At 42.7% G+C, this 15637-nt stretch overlaps 1 protein-coding gene across 2 annotated transcripts in view; it reads right to left on the bottom strand.

Moving 5' to 3' along the window:
- Nucleotides 1-15637, bottom strand: part of CA8 (carbonic anhydrase 8) — a 181482-nt gene that overhangs the window by 61814 nt on the left and 104031 nt on the right. The gene's annotated exons all lie outside the window — the stretch shown is intronic.

Consider the following 15637-nt stretch of genomic DNA (forward strand, 5'->3'; position numbering starts at 1 on the left):
AGCTTAGCGGTGATTAGATGGTAACACCAGTAATTGGGAAGCAAAGCCAATGCTGGGCAGACTTCAATGGTCTATGCCCTGATCGTTGCTGGACAGAATTGGATGGGCTGGATTGGGGCTTAGATGACAACTTCAGTAGTTGGAGAACAAGGCCAGTGCCGAGTAGACTTCTATGGTCTATGCCCTGAAAATAGCAAAGACAAATCAAGATCAAGTATACATATGTAGTATCACATCATACCTTATACTATGTTGGGCAGACTGGATGAACCTTATAAGCTGGAGGAATTGACCGATATTTGGCAACTAAGGTTTAATCCCCAAAAATGCAGGGTCATGCACTTGGGTCACAAGAATCAGAGGGAACGGCACAGTATAGGGGTGAAGTGCTTCAGTGTACGAAGGAAGAGTGGGAGTTTGGGGTGATTGTATCTGATGACCTTAAAGCTTCCAAACAGGTAGGAAAAGTGATGGTCAAAGCCAGAAATATGCTTGGGTACATAAAGAGAGGCATGACCAGCAGGAAAAATGAGGTGATTTTGTATAAGTCTCTGGTGAGGCCTCATTTGGAGTACTGCGTGCAGTTCTGGAGACCACACCTACGGAAAGATATAAACAGGATGGGGTCAGTCCAGATGGCGGCTACAAAATTAGCAAGCGGTCTTGAATGCAAAAATTATAGGGACAGGCTTATGAACCTCAACATGTATACGCTGGAAGAGAGGAGGGAGAGAGGAGGCATGATAGAGACGTTTAAATATCTCAAGGGCATTTAGTAATCTAAGGAAGTATCATTTCACAGAAAGGGTGGTGGAGGCATGGAATGGCCTCCCGGTGGATGTGGAGTCGAGGACTGTTCCAGAATTTAAAAAGACATGGGATAAGCATGTGGGATTGCTTACGAACAGAATTAGGGGTTACAGAAGATGGGCAGACTGGATGGGTGATATGACCTTTATCTGCCGTCATGTTTCTGCCATCATCTACTATGTTACTATCCAGCTCATTTTCGAAAGTGATCGCCGGCCATCTTCCGACACAAATCGGGAGATGACCGGCGATCTCGCAAAAGCGGCCAAATCGGTATAATCAAAAGCCGCTATTTTGACACCATCGCCGCTTTCCCGTCGCAGAGCCAGTGAAAGTTCAAGGGGGCGTGTTGGCAGCGACGCGAAGGCAGGACATGGGCGGGGTTAGGAAATGGCCGGCTTTAGCCCATAATGGAAAAAAAACCCCGGCGATGAAGAGCATTTGGCCGCTTTTACTTGGTCCCTTTTTTTCAGGTCCAAGCTTCAAAAAGGTGCCCGAACTGACCACATGACCACCGGAAGGAATCGGGGATGACCTCTCCATACTCCCCCAGTGGTCACCAACCCCGTCCCAGCATAAAAAACAGGTTACAAATACTTTTTTGCCAGCCTCTATGTCAGCCTCAAATGCCGTACTCACCTCTATGACAGCAGAATGTGTTCTGTCCTCTGACAGCCTTTGCCTGCTTGTTATGTGGCTCTGGGGTGAGTGTGGCACCTTTTCTGTTATTTGCACTGCAGAGTCACATCAGCAATGCATTGTGGTGGGTACAGGTATTGGTAGTTGGTAGACTCTGCTTTTCCCCATGCTTACTGGGTCAGAGTGTGCCCTGTTTTGTTTCCTGTTGTAGTCTATGCGGTAGTGGCCATTTTTGTAAGACAATTTTAGATCCCTTTCCTGTGTTACCCACGTCAGAGAACGTAGTTTTTACCTTGAATGGTGCTGAAAGAGGGCATTGTACACCATTGTGCCAGCTCTGACCTACTGCTAATCTTAGTACCAGGAGACTCTTTGCCAGTGGGGCACAACCTCTGATCTGCAGTTAACTGTGAGTAAACGTGCTTATTTCAAGAAAGGACTTTTTCAGAAAGATTAGTCTTCAGGTGTGAACTGGTGTGCCAAAGTTATACAGCAGCAATAAGTCCAAGAGGCTGTTTGCAGGTCCCTGGAGCAGTTTTAGTGGGTGCAGTACATTTGTGGGTAGTGGGTTTTTTTTGGGGGGGGGGGTTGGGGGGCTCAGCTCCCAAAGTAAGGGAGCTATGCACGTGGGAGCTTTTCTGAAGTCCACCTCAGTGACCCCTAGGGAGCCCGGTTGGTGTCCTGGCATGTCAGGGGGGCCAGTGCACTAAAAATGCTGGCTCCTCCCACGGCCAAATGCCTTGAATTTGGCCGGGGTTTGAGATGGCTGACATAACTTTCCATTATCGCTAAAAAACGAAGCCGGCCATCTCAAACCCCGGCCAAATCCAATGCATTTGGCTGGCCGGAACCGTATTATCGAAACAAAAGATGGCCGGCCATCTTTTTTGAATATACGGGTCTGGCCAGCTGTTTGCGGCACCGCCAAAATACATCGCCGGCCATGTATTTCGCCAGCGCCGTTCGATTATTCCCCTCCACGTTACAAGTATGTATGTTAACTTTTTCTGACTGTGCATTGCTGATTGGTAAAAGCATTCAAAAACACTAGCCTATACCGCTGTTCATGAGGCTTTTAAACAAGAACCATGTATAGCTTATACTAGACCAAAGAACCTTTGTGACAGGTTAATGAGTTCTAATTTCTATGTTCAAGCAGATACCATGGATTCTAATAGAGGTCATACCACTTGTGGACATTGCAGTATTTGTGGGACATCTTTAACATGCACTGAATGGACTAATCCAATCATGGGTAGATCTTATCATTTACATGCCAGAACTGCTGTGATTCCACTTTTGTAGTGTATGTAGTGTCAGATCTTTTAGTACATTGTGGTTCTTATACTGGAGACTGGTTATGTGACATTATTTATTGTATGGCACACAGTTGGAGTGACATCATTTATTTATCATTTTTCAACTATTATTTGGACACATTTGATATATATTTACATGGTCAGCTCAAGGATGTATTTGGGAGCTTGAATGGTAGCCTAATCAGGCTTATTTATACTTCAATGCCCCAACACACTAAAGGCAGCAATGCCAAGGTCTCATTACTGAGAATGACCACTCACACATTATTTATATTTAACTTCAGTCCTTGCTCACACTAGTTTTCAGAAAACTTTTTTTTTCACCTTACATATCCTTCCTTTTCCTTCCGTCCTCTACCAAAAACATTTTGAGTGTCTTAAGGTTTGCTTTGTAAGGTTCATGTTGCAGACCTTGTATCACTTTGATAGCTTTTTTCTGAATTGCTTCCATCCATAGGCGCCCGGTATAAGAGGCTTGGAGAGGCTAAGCCTCCCCCCTGCTGCAGCAGAATGGATCAGCTGTGGAGTCCAGCTGCTCTGAGGGGATTAAATTGTTGATTTACCTCCATCCTCACAGCAGGAGCTGCAGTGAAAGCCCTCTAGCAGTTGTAGAAATTGGTTTATGGTTTGTTTACCTTACTGCTGGGAAAGCAGAGGGGGTTGGCTGGAGGTGTCCTGGGTTGCCAGGGAGATATTTAAGGAGGATGACTTCCTGACCTGCACTGAGGACAGATAGCAGACAAGCAGAGACTGGAGCAGCAGCAGAACGGATACTGGGCCAGCATGATCAGAAAAAGTCACCAGACAACAAAGGTAGAAACGATCATTTTATTTTCATTACAGTGTTTGGAATATGTCCACTTTGAGAATCAGGTGCTTAACATTAAACGTTTATATTTATTTACTTATTTATGGCATTTTATCCCACATTAAACATGAATTAGGGTGTTTTGTGGCTCTACATGAGAATTGTGATATTATGATCCCTTGTTTCATATTGTTGACGGTCTGCATTTTCCGTATAGGTGGTATATTGGTGTATTAGGTTCTGCCCAGTGTAATATTTATGGTACAGTAAGGTTCTGAGTGTGTTTTTGCACAAAGTTGTGATTAGTGTTTTGCAGTTGAGCGATTGTGGTTAGAATATGCTTTGAGCAACCACTTTATTCTTTGACATATGATACATATCTAATATCTAAATTTAATAAAAGGTATTAATTGTGACATTTATTTTTATTTATTTATTTTTTCTATGTGTTATCAGACAATTATGGATTTAAACTCCACCCCTGGCCCCACCCCCACCCCTAACCCCACCCCCTTTAGCCTCCCCAAACAGTTGGGCCACCGACCGCCTATGCTTCCATCCACTCAATGTTTTTCAGAAAGTACAGCCTCCAGAAATGAACAAAATATCCAACTAAGCATATCATCACAGACAGTTAAACTGAAAGCCGGTTAAAAAACCCCTGCCTCTGTGACTATAATGAGCACTTTGTAACAATCTCACAGCATCAGATATTTCAAGTCATGCATACATTCAGCATGAACTGTGCCCCCAATTCTACTGAGGTCCAGCATCAACAAAACAGGATGGCCTATGGAAAGATTGCCCAATGTGATCATCTCACAACATTCTTACTCAGTGACATGCACTCCAAGTCACAGTGACTCAGCTACTTCGGAACCTGGGCCTTTGCATGAAATCAAGGCCACAGGACATGTCACCGGACGATTTGGAGCCTGAGACCTTGGAGTTGTAATTTGCTGATACAAAAGGACTTTGCAAAAATTGTCCAGGTCAGAAGATCCAGAACCTGGGGTTGAGCTTGCCAGTTTCAAGGACTTCTGCCTCCACCAGAACTGTACAAGAAAGTACTGGAAACTAAGGGAAGGGAAGCTGGTTTTTCCATCCGACTTGAAGTAACATCACTCAGGTTACTGCCAGCCATCTACTCTGCCTGCACTGCTGTGCCTGCCAGGGATCTTCTGCATCCAGCTGTTCAACTGGTGCCCTCATCTACGTCCAGTTTGTATACCAGATCTGTTATTGCTAAAAGGGTAATGATAGGAGGTCTGTTTCCGGCATAATCCAGGGTTTAATGTGCATTCACTCTGACCTATTCTCTGACAAAAGCATTTGTCTTTCATTTTCCTGAGTTATCTTGCATTCGCTTATAATTGTATATAATTTGCAGTTACTCATATTTTCACTTTTATTCTCTTATTTGCATATACATAAACAGCCTTTATTTTTATAATAATTGGCTTGTTTCCTTGCTTGTCAGTTCCCAGAGCAAAAGAACTCGGATTTGTATAATGTGTTTGTGTGGGGGGGGGGGGGGGGGGGGGAGTATTTATACAAATAAAGCTACCTTTACACACTGTTGCCCTTCCCCCTCTTATAGTGTACATAGGGCACTATATACTGTACCTAGCTATGCCTACAGTCTGGGGGTAGAATTGGCACTTATGCAGTTAAGTGCTGATATTCAGCATTTAACCACCTAAATTAAGTAGCATAAAATTCAGCCCTATCTTTATGCAGCATCACTTAGGCAGTTAAGTGCTGAATATCGCAATTAACCACAAAAGAGCTAGCCGGCTACATAAACCCAGATATTCAATGCCAGTGCCTGGACATGGCCCAGCATTGAATATCTGGGAAGAAAACACCACTGGCAACTAAAAATATGCTCACTGCCACTGGCTGATTATCTACCCCATTGTCAGCTTTCCCACTTGCTTTACTTAACTGATCTGACCGTTATCGAGATAACCTGAAAAGATGTGGCACACACAGGATTATGACTGGGATACAGTTATACTGGGCTACAATCTATTCAGGAAGATAGGATGGGAAGAAGGAGGAGTGGCACTAGGGTGGCAATTCTATAAGTGGGTGCCTCTTTTCAGTCACCATGATGTTGCGTGGTAAGATCCTATTCTATAACAGTATCTGGGATCCCAGATTCCGTTACAAAATGTATCAGCACACCTTATATTTATGTACTCACGGTTACATCAGCTTTAGACCTAGCACAACTGTACGCACCTAAATGCTGCACAGGCACACATAAATACTCCAGGACATACCCTCCCTACCTCAGACAGTTTGAAAATACTTGGTGTCATACTCGATCGCAACCTTACCCTCGACAGTCAAGTAAACTCTGTAACAAAGAAAATGTTCTATTCAATGTGGAAGCTCAAACGATTAAAACCTTTCTTCCCAAGAGCAACTTTTCGATACCTAATGCAATCAATGGTCCTAAACCATGCTGATTATTGCAATGGAATCTACGCGGGCTGCAAAGAACAACTCATTAAAAAACTCCAGAGCGCCCAAAATACAGCAGCCAGGCTGATATTCAGCAAAACACGCTTCGAAAGTGCCAAACCCCTCCGAGAAAAGTTGCATTGGCTCCCAATCAAAGAACGGATCATCTTCAAAATTGCACCTTAGTCCACAAAATCATATACGGCGTAGTCCCAGAATACATGACAGACCTCATAGACTTACCAATAAGAAACAAAGTCAGATCATCAAGATCCTACCTAAACCTACACTACCCAAATTGCAAAGGACTGAAATACAAAACAACTTATGCAGCCGGCTTCTCTTACATAAGCGCACAACTATGGAACGGGCTCCCAAAAGTTGTGAAAACAGTCCACGACCACTTGAACTTCAGGAAATCACTAAAACCCAACCTCTTCAAAAAGGCCTACCCCAATGACCCCACGTAACCCTCTTCACCTACCAACACAGCATGACTATGATCGCACAGAACAACACGCAATCTTCATCCATTTCGACCCTCCACTTATACATCATACGATCACTATACAACTTTGTATTTGTTATCCACCGACTGGGCAAATGCCTTTGACGGTACTGTGTAAGCCACATTGAGCCTGCAAATAGGTGGGAAAATGTGGGGTACAAATGCAATAAATAAAATAATTTATAGTATTCTGTAGATTGTGTGATTAAGTGCCCTCCCATGCCCTGCCCATGTCAATGACCCTTATATTTATGCACTATCCCGCTAATTCTATGTCACCATAAATTGTGTACATAAATTTGGGTGTGTGCCCAATTTGCGTGTGCAATTTAATTGAATAAAGAGCCAATGAGTGGCGTTGCCACCTGTCCAATACCTGCCTTTCTATTTTTAAAAGTATTGTCACTCATGTAAGCTAGCCATCCTGACAGTTAAAAGGGAATATTTCACTACTAAAATTGCTAAAGCACCCAATACCTCTATTCTTTATAAACCCTAAAATCGCTAACCACTTTTCGCCCCACTCCTACTTCCCCTGAGCAAGTGCCATCTGCTCAGTTGCTATTTCTACATTTTGAGAATAAAATCACTACTCTACGCAGCAAATTTCCTTCAGGAACCATGGTTCAATCATCTTTTCCTACTCCTCAGTCATTCTCTTCCTGCTCGCACTTTACATCTGTCCTATATAGCACCATGACTCAATTCACCCAATCGTCTTCCACAGAGCTTAGCAGAATTATTAAGCAGCTCAATACTACAACATCGCTGGATGACCCTATTCCACCCTGCATTCTTAAACGTTCCATAGACTCTTTGGTTTCTTTTATCCATTCCATGGTTTGCCTTAGCCTTGCTATGGGCTTAGTGCTAGACTATTGGAAGTCAGCTATCTTACGACCTAAAATTAAAGGTCCTGCTGCCTCACCGATAAACGTCAACAACTATCATCCCATAGCTAAACTCCCTTTTATTGCTAAGATTCTGTCTGTTGTACACGCACAACTGGTTGATTTCATTACTAAAATGCAAGTTTTACATCCTAATCAAACAGCCTTTTGTCAATACCATAGCACTGAGAAAACTCTATTAGGTATTACCTCCTTCATATATCGCACCCGCGATCAGGCTAAATCTCTCCTATTACTATCTCTTGATCTCTCCGTGACCTATGATTTGGTAGATCACCAGATTCTTTTGCACTGTCTTCAATCCATTAGTATTTCTGATACAGTGTTGGACTGGTTCTCCTCATATCTGGAAAATTGCTGCTACTTAGTAATCTACAAAAACTCTCTTTCCGCCCCTTTCAGACCTAGCTCAGGCATACCGCAAGGGTCTATTCTATCCCCAACATTATTGAACATTTTCTTGGCTCCTCTATTGACCCTAATACAATCCCTTGACATGACCACATATGTGTACGCTGATGATATCCAAGTGCTTATCCTTTAGACGCTTGTTCTCAAATCAAAATTTGTACTGTCAATCACAAACTTGTTCAGATCTCAGATTGGCTCAATAAACACAGATTAGCTCTCAATCCAAACAAATAATTGGTGAAAGCTTGGCTCTTCAACCAGACCTTTAATGGAAGAAGTAACTAACTTGTTAGTCTCACTCACACACATAAGGAGTGACTCGGGATGCACATACTGCAACAGGACATGTTTATCCACTCCTACCCTAGCTGAGATAATATTTAACCATCTCTCTGACCTCATTTGCATCTTTCTTTAAATTAGACACCTTATTCTCTAACTTCTCTTACTCTATTACCTATCTATATGTTCCATCTTTGCTTTACCCATCACTATCAATTATAATGTTCTATTACGTATTGTGTTGACATTGTAAGTAGTATACCATGCCATACTTTGTGTTGTTTAAGAATATTTTTACTGCTGTAATTGCCTATTGCTCATGTTTGATCTATTCTTACTGTACACTGCCTTGAGCGAATTCCTTCAAAAAGGCAGTAAATAAATCCTAATAAATAAAATAAATAAATTTAAAACCATATTTTTTCAACATAAACTAGGCCCTACTCTATCCACACCAATTTTCCTTGCAAACACTCTTGTGCTCCAGGTTGATATTGTCCATATACCCAGAATACTTGTGGATTCCAACTTATCATTTCTCCCACAAATCTCTCAGGTCATTAGATGCTCTTTTTACAAACTGCGTCATATTCGTTCTATCCGCTCACTGATTCTCCCAACAGCATTGAATATACTGGTTCATTCATTAGTCATTTGCCAACTAGATTACTGCAATTCCCTCTATAAAGGACTTCGGATCAAAGATTTTCACCACCTACAGAATATACATCTAATTTCTAACTCACACAAATATGATCATGTTACCCCATATCTTGTAGAGGCTCAATGGCTCCTTGTCACCCATTGTATTACCTATAAAATTCTACTGTTTATTTTTAAAACTTTTCAAGCTGAAAAACCTCTTTATCTCTTCTGCCACCTCATTTTTTACTGCTCAGCATGAACATTACAATCTGTACAACACAATCAATTAATAGTACCCAGTCACTGAGAAATAACCCATGATCACACTAGACATGTTATTTTTAGCATACAAGGACGCTAACTTTGGAACTGTCTCTCCATCTCTCTTCGCTTACAGACATCACTTTTCCATGATGCATACCACTAAATCTCTTATGCATGCCTAGTGTTTTACCGGGAGAATCTCAAAGATACTTGTGGCATTCTCTCTTGTTTTCCCCCTCTCCCACTGCCCTATCTATCATTGTAGTTCTACCTCCTATCTTGAGTCATGTCTAAATCCCATTCTACTCTTTTGTTTCTCCATTTTTCAAATTGTAATCCACCCAGAAGGTCTTCCATAGGGTGGGACAGTAAATGAATGATAAACCTGAAACTTGAATTATTGGCACTAATTATATTTAATTTGAACTTACATGCATACATTTAGGCATGGGATCTGCGCCTAAATTTTACACACAAGTAAAAAAAAAAACTTTTTTAAAGAGGCACGAAAAAGGGAAGGTCATGGATGGAACAGGGGTATTCCGGGAAATTATAGACCGGTGAGTCTGACGTCGGTGCCTGGGAAAATGGTAGAGGCTATTATTAAAAACAAAATTACAGAGCACATCCGAGGACATGGATTACTGAGACCAAGTCAGCATGGCTTTTGTGTGGGGAAATCTTGCCTGACCAATTTACTTCAGTTCTTTGAAAGAGTGAACAAACATGTGGACAAAGGGGAGTCAGTTGATATTGTGTATCTGGATTTTCAAAAGGCGTTTGACAAGGTACCTCATGAAAGGCTACAGAGGAAATTGGAGGGTCATGGGATAGGAGGAAATGTCCTATTGTGGATTAAAAACTGGTTGAAGGATAGGAAACAGAGAGTGGGGTTAAATGGGCAGTATTCACAATGGAGAAGGGTAGTTAGTGGGGTTCCTCAGGGGTCCGTGCTAGGACCGCTGCTTTTTAATATATTTATAAATGATTTAGAGATGGGAGTAACTAGCGAGGTAATTAAATTTGCTGATGACACAAAGTTATTCAAAGTCGTTAAATCACGACAGGATTGTGAAAAATTACAAGAGGACCTTACGAGACTGGGAGACTGGGCGGCTAAATGGCAGATGATGTTTAATGTGAGCAAGTGCAAGGTGATGCATATGGGAAAAAAGAACCCGAATTATAGCTACGTCATGCAAGGTTCCACGTTAGGAGTTACGGACCAAGAAAGGGATCTGGGTGTCGTCGTCGATAACACACTGAAACCTTCTGCTCAGTGTGCTGCTGCGGCTAAGAAAGCGAATAGAATGTTGGGTATTATTAGGAAAGGTATGGAAAACAGGTGTGAGGATGTTATAATGCCGTTGTATCGCTCCATGGTGCGACCGCACCTTGAGTATTGTGTTCAATTCTGGTCGCTGCATCTCAAGAAAGATATAGTAGAATTGGAAAAGGTGCAGCGAAGGGCGACTAAAATGATAGCGGGGATGGGACGACTTCCCTATGAAGAAAGACTAAGGAGGCTAGGGCTATACAGCTTGGAGAAGAGACGGCTGAGGGGAGACATGATAGAGGTATATAAAATAATGAGTGGAGTGGAACAGGTGGATGTGAAGCTTCTGTTCACGCTTTCCAAAAATACTAGGACTAGATGGCATGCGATGAAACTACAGTGTAGTAAATTTAAAACAAATCGGAGAAAGTTTTTCTTCACCCAACGTGTAATTAAACTCTGGAATTCGTTGCCGGAGAAAGTGGTGAAGGCGGTTAGCTTAGCAGAGTTTAAAAAGGGGTTGGACGGTTTCCTAAAGGACAAGTCCATAAACCGCTACTAAACGGACTTGGAAAAATCCAAAATTCCAGGAATAACATGTATAGAATGTTTGTACGTTTGGGAAGCTTGCCAGGTGCCCTTGGCCTGGATTGGCCGCTGTCGTGGACAGGATGCTGGGCTCGATGGACCCTTGGTCTTTTCCCAGTATGGCATTACTTATGTACTTATGTACTTATGTACTTATGTTACAGAATAACGGGGATATGCGCCTAAATTAGGCGCTTACATTTGCATCACTTTTCAGTTGGTGCAAATGGCTGCACCTAAACTTAGGTGTGATTCCTGGGTATAAGTGCTATTCTATAAACTGTGCCTAACTTTAAGCATGGCTTATAGAATATTGCTTTCAGCGCCGATTTTGTTCAATGCCATATATAGAATTCACCCCTTAGAACTTAGTCACTTTGCTGCCACTTATGTGCTGATATTTTGTACATTTACACATGCTAGTAGTGCATAAATGTGAGAACCGTTATAGATTTGCTCTTCAAATATATAAAAAAACAATATAATATTAAAGTGACAGAACTGCATGACTTATGAGGCATGGAGGAGGCACTGTGGTTTAATCTGGAAAGGTTGATATATCTATTTACTTTGGTGTTTTGAACAGACTCGTTTCCACGCATTATCTGCTGTGTTAGTTAACACATGGTAACTATCTCCGTGTTAACTGTATGATGTAGTCCCTGCCCATTTTCTGCCTACTCCAAGCCTCATTCAATGTAAGTTCATTGGGAATTAATGCACGAAAATGACAAAACTAGCATGTGTCAGTGTAGGCCTGTGTTAATTCTATGTTAAATACTTAGCACACTTTAGTAAATAGGGCTTTTAGTGGCCTTTTTACTAAAGGGCAGGAGGGTTACCTCATGGGGAAAACAGCACTACTGCTGGGCACATCCAGGCAGTAGTACTGTGTTCAGCACACACCATTTACCGTGGGCAGAAAATACATTTTATTTTCTAGGGGACACGCCCAGCTGTAATGGGCAGCGCATGGCTGTTGCCGAATGCCGCCCGATTACCACATGAGTAGCTCATGAGCCCTTACCACCTCCAAAATAGGAGGCAATAAAGGATCAGGCAGTAAATAGCCACGTGCCCATGTTTTTATTAGCACACGTGGCCATTTACTGCCTCAATTGAAAACAAGGGGTTTTACACTTATGGTATAAAGTGGCCGGAGCACACAGGAAACCCATGCGCTAAAACTATTGCCAGCCACTTTTTAGTGCGGCTTGGTAAAAGGACCCTTTAATGCTTTTGGGGTCAATATTCTAAAGGGTTTAACTAGGCAGGAGAGGCTCCTGCCTGGTTAAACCCCGCTGAATTGGTCAGCCACTTATATTCAGTGGCACTTAAGTAGGTAATGCTGCTGAACATTGCCACTAACAGGCAGGGGTAAAGCTTGGAAGGAGCCAGCACTTAGCTGGTTATCAGTAATATTCAGTCCGCTAACCAGCTAAGCAAGCGCATAAAGTTAGGACAACAAAAAGGCTGTCCTAACTTTCTCCCTAATTCTATAAAAGCCGACAAAAATTGCATGTGCAAATTTGGGCACATGCCCAATTTGTGCACGCAATTTAATTGAATAATAGCTAATTAGCACCAATATTTGGCTAACAAGCAATTATTGGCACTAATTAGATTTAATTTGCATTTATGCATGATCTGAAAGGGGGTGTGGAATTAGGAGGGTCACGGGCATAATAGGGGCATTCCTAAAATGTAGCGATGTTGTTATAGAATAATGGGGATACACACCTAATGTAAGCACTTCCGTTTGCACCATGTTTCAGTTGGTACAAATGGTCATGTCTAAAGTTAGCTGTGATTCCTGGGCGTACGTGCTATTCTATAAACCGCGCGGAACTTGAAGCGGAACTTATTGAATAGTGTTTTTTTCAGAGTCAATTTTGTTTTAGGCACTATATATAGAATCTAGCCTGGCCAGTGCCCATTTAACTTCCAGGTCAGTGCTCATACCCAGATATTTAATACTGGGAGCCACGTATGCCCCTGCATTGAATATCTGGGGTTAGTTCAGCCCATAACTGGGAACGGCTTACAAACCGCTTACCGCTGTGGGCTGAATATTACCCCATTCCTTGTTTAGCAAGACAAGCAAATATGGAGAAAGAGAGTAATTTATCTTCTGTCACACATTCCTTTTCATTTGTCTTTTTTGCCACTGTTGCATGTTTAGCCAGGTAAATATGCAAAGTGGAAGGACATACTATACCTCAATAAACCTGACTATAGTTTTGCAGTATACAGAAAACTGACAAGAAAGGAATTTTTTTTTTGATGGAATAGCATGGTAGCACCTTCATTCCTTCAGAAACAGCAAGAATAAATCTGAGATGAAGAATGAAATTAAATGGAAAAAAAGTTACACTGTGATATGGTAATAATAAAAAAATAGTCTGTTCTTTATCCATGGATGTTAATGTTAGTGGGGCACAAAGAGGGCAATTCTATAAAGAGGCAACTAGTTTTAGGCACCAAGGAAGCACCTATCTAGAGCTTAGTCTGCAAAGGAAAGTAGCCTCCCGATATTTAAAACTACTTAACCAGCTATCTGCAAATAATTCATCGGGAGATAGCCAGTTATCTCCCGCTGAATATCGCTGGTTAGTGCTTAGCGGATAGCCGATTATATTATGTGATATAACCAGTGCTTTTTTTGTGCCGGTACGCAACGGTACGGCGTACCGGCACCTTTTTTTTTTGCTCCCCCCACCCTGTGAGTCCATGTCCCGCACGCAGTGCCAGCCCCCATTTCCGGCCGCTGCTGCTTCTCTTGATGAGCAGCAGCGGCCGCTACACAAAGAAAAAGATTTTTTTTTTAAATTCAAACCTGGCTGAAACGCGGCACCCCGGCACTGTAGACGGCCATTAGGCATTGGCTGTTGCCCCGCAGCCGCTCCTCCTCTTGCCTCTACGTCACTGTGCTCCTCCGGGGTCTTCCTCCAGGGGCAGTGACGTAGAGGCAAGAGGAGAAGCAGCTGCGGGGCAACAGCCAATGCCTAATGGGTGTCTACAGTGCCGGGGTGCCGCGTTTCAGCCAGGTTTGAATTTTTTAAAAAAATCTCTTTCTTTGTGTAGCGGCCGCTGCTGCTCAACAGGAGAAGCAGCAGCGGCCGGAAATAGGGGCTGATACCGCGTGCGTCGCGACTTCGCGCCGTTCACGGGAAACTTGGCAGGGAGAGGGAAACCAACAGAGGGAAGGATTGGGAGAGAGAGAAAGAGGGAAGGATTGGGGAGAGAGAGAAAGAGAGAAGGATTGGGGGGAGAGAGAAAGAGGGAAACCAACAGAGGGAAGGATTGGGGAGAGAGAGAAAGAGGGAAACCAACAGAGGGAAGGATTGGGGAGAGAGAGAAAGAGGGAAACCAACAGAGGGAAGGATTGGGGAGAGAGACAGAGAGAGAGGGAAACCAACAGAGGGAAGGATTGGGGAAAGAGAAAGAGGGAAACCAACAGAGGGAAGGATTGGGGAAAGAGAAAGAGGGAAAACAACAGAGGGAAGGATTGGGGAGAGAGAGAGGGAAAACAACAGAGGGAAGGATTGGGGAGAGAGAGGGGAAAACAGATGGAAGGATGGGGAGAGGGAAAAAACAGATGGAAGGATTGGGGAGAGAGGGGAAAAACAGATGGAAGGATTGGGAAGAGAGGGGAAAAACAGATGGAAGGATGGGGAGAGAGAGGGAAAAACACAGACGGAAGGATGGGGGGAGAGAGGGAAAAACAGATGGAAGGATTGGGGAGAGAGAGGGAAAAACAGATGGAAGGATGGGGAAAGAGAGAGGGGAAAACAGATGGAAGGATGGGGAAAGAGAGAGGGAAAACAGATGGAAGGATGGGGAGAGAGAGAGGGGGAAAAACAGATGGAAGGATGGGGAGAGAGAGAGGGAAAACGGAAAGATGGGGAGAGAAAGAGGGAAGACGCTGGATGGAAGAATGCAGAAAGAAATAGGGGAGACACTGGAAGGATGGGGAGAGAAAGCAGAGCTGCTGGATGGAAAAGGGGAATAGAGAAAGACTGGAGAATAAGAGGAAGGGGCATGGGGAGAACAAGGGTGAGGAAAAGATGAAAAGCCACAGGTAGATGAAGGAAATTAAAGAATGGATAGTAAGAATGAATTAAATCTGGACAGAGAGAGCCTGAAAAATATTGAAGAAAGCAAAGAAAAAGGAGACAAAAATGACAAATGGCACAGAAGAGTTAAGCGAAAACAAAAGAAAGCAGAATCACAGACTGGGACCAATATGGAAAGAAAAACAGTCACCAGACAACAAAGGTAGAAAAAAATCATTTTATTTTCATTTTAGTGTTTGTAATATGTCCAATTTGAGAATTTACATTGGCTGTCTTATTTTGCACTGGGTATACTGGAGCTGTAAGAGCTTACAGAGATTATTTATAATGAAAAAAATCACGTTATTTTTTTCTCCTATAGTACTATAATATTTTCAATGATGTCTGTTTATATGCGCCATGGCTGGTATAGGGGGTGTGGTTAATGTGGGTGTGGCTATCATAGGGGTGGAGCCATATGTGGTGACCCTGCCCATAATGAGTACCATCACCTTTTTTTCTACAAAAAAAGCACTGGATATAACCAGCTATCCGCCAATAGCCAGGTAAGCTTGGTGGCCAAATTAGACCAACAAAATAGCAGGCCTATCTTTGGCTGGTTTCAACTTAACCAGCCAATGCCGAATAA

Source organism: Microcaecilia unicolor, chromosome 1 (assembly GCF_901765095.1).
Source record: "Microcaecilia unicolor chromosome 1, aMicUni1.1, whole genome shotgun sequence".
NCBI classification, from domain to species: Eukaryota; Metazoa; Chordata; class Amphibia; order Gymnophiona; family Siphonopidae; genus Microcaecilia; species Microcaecilia unicolor.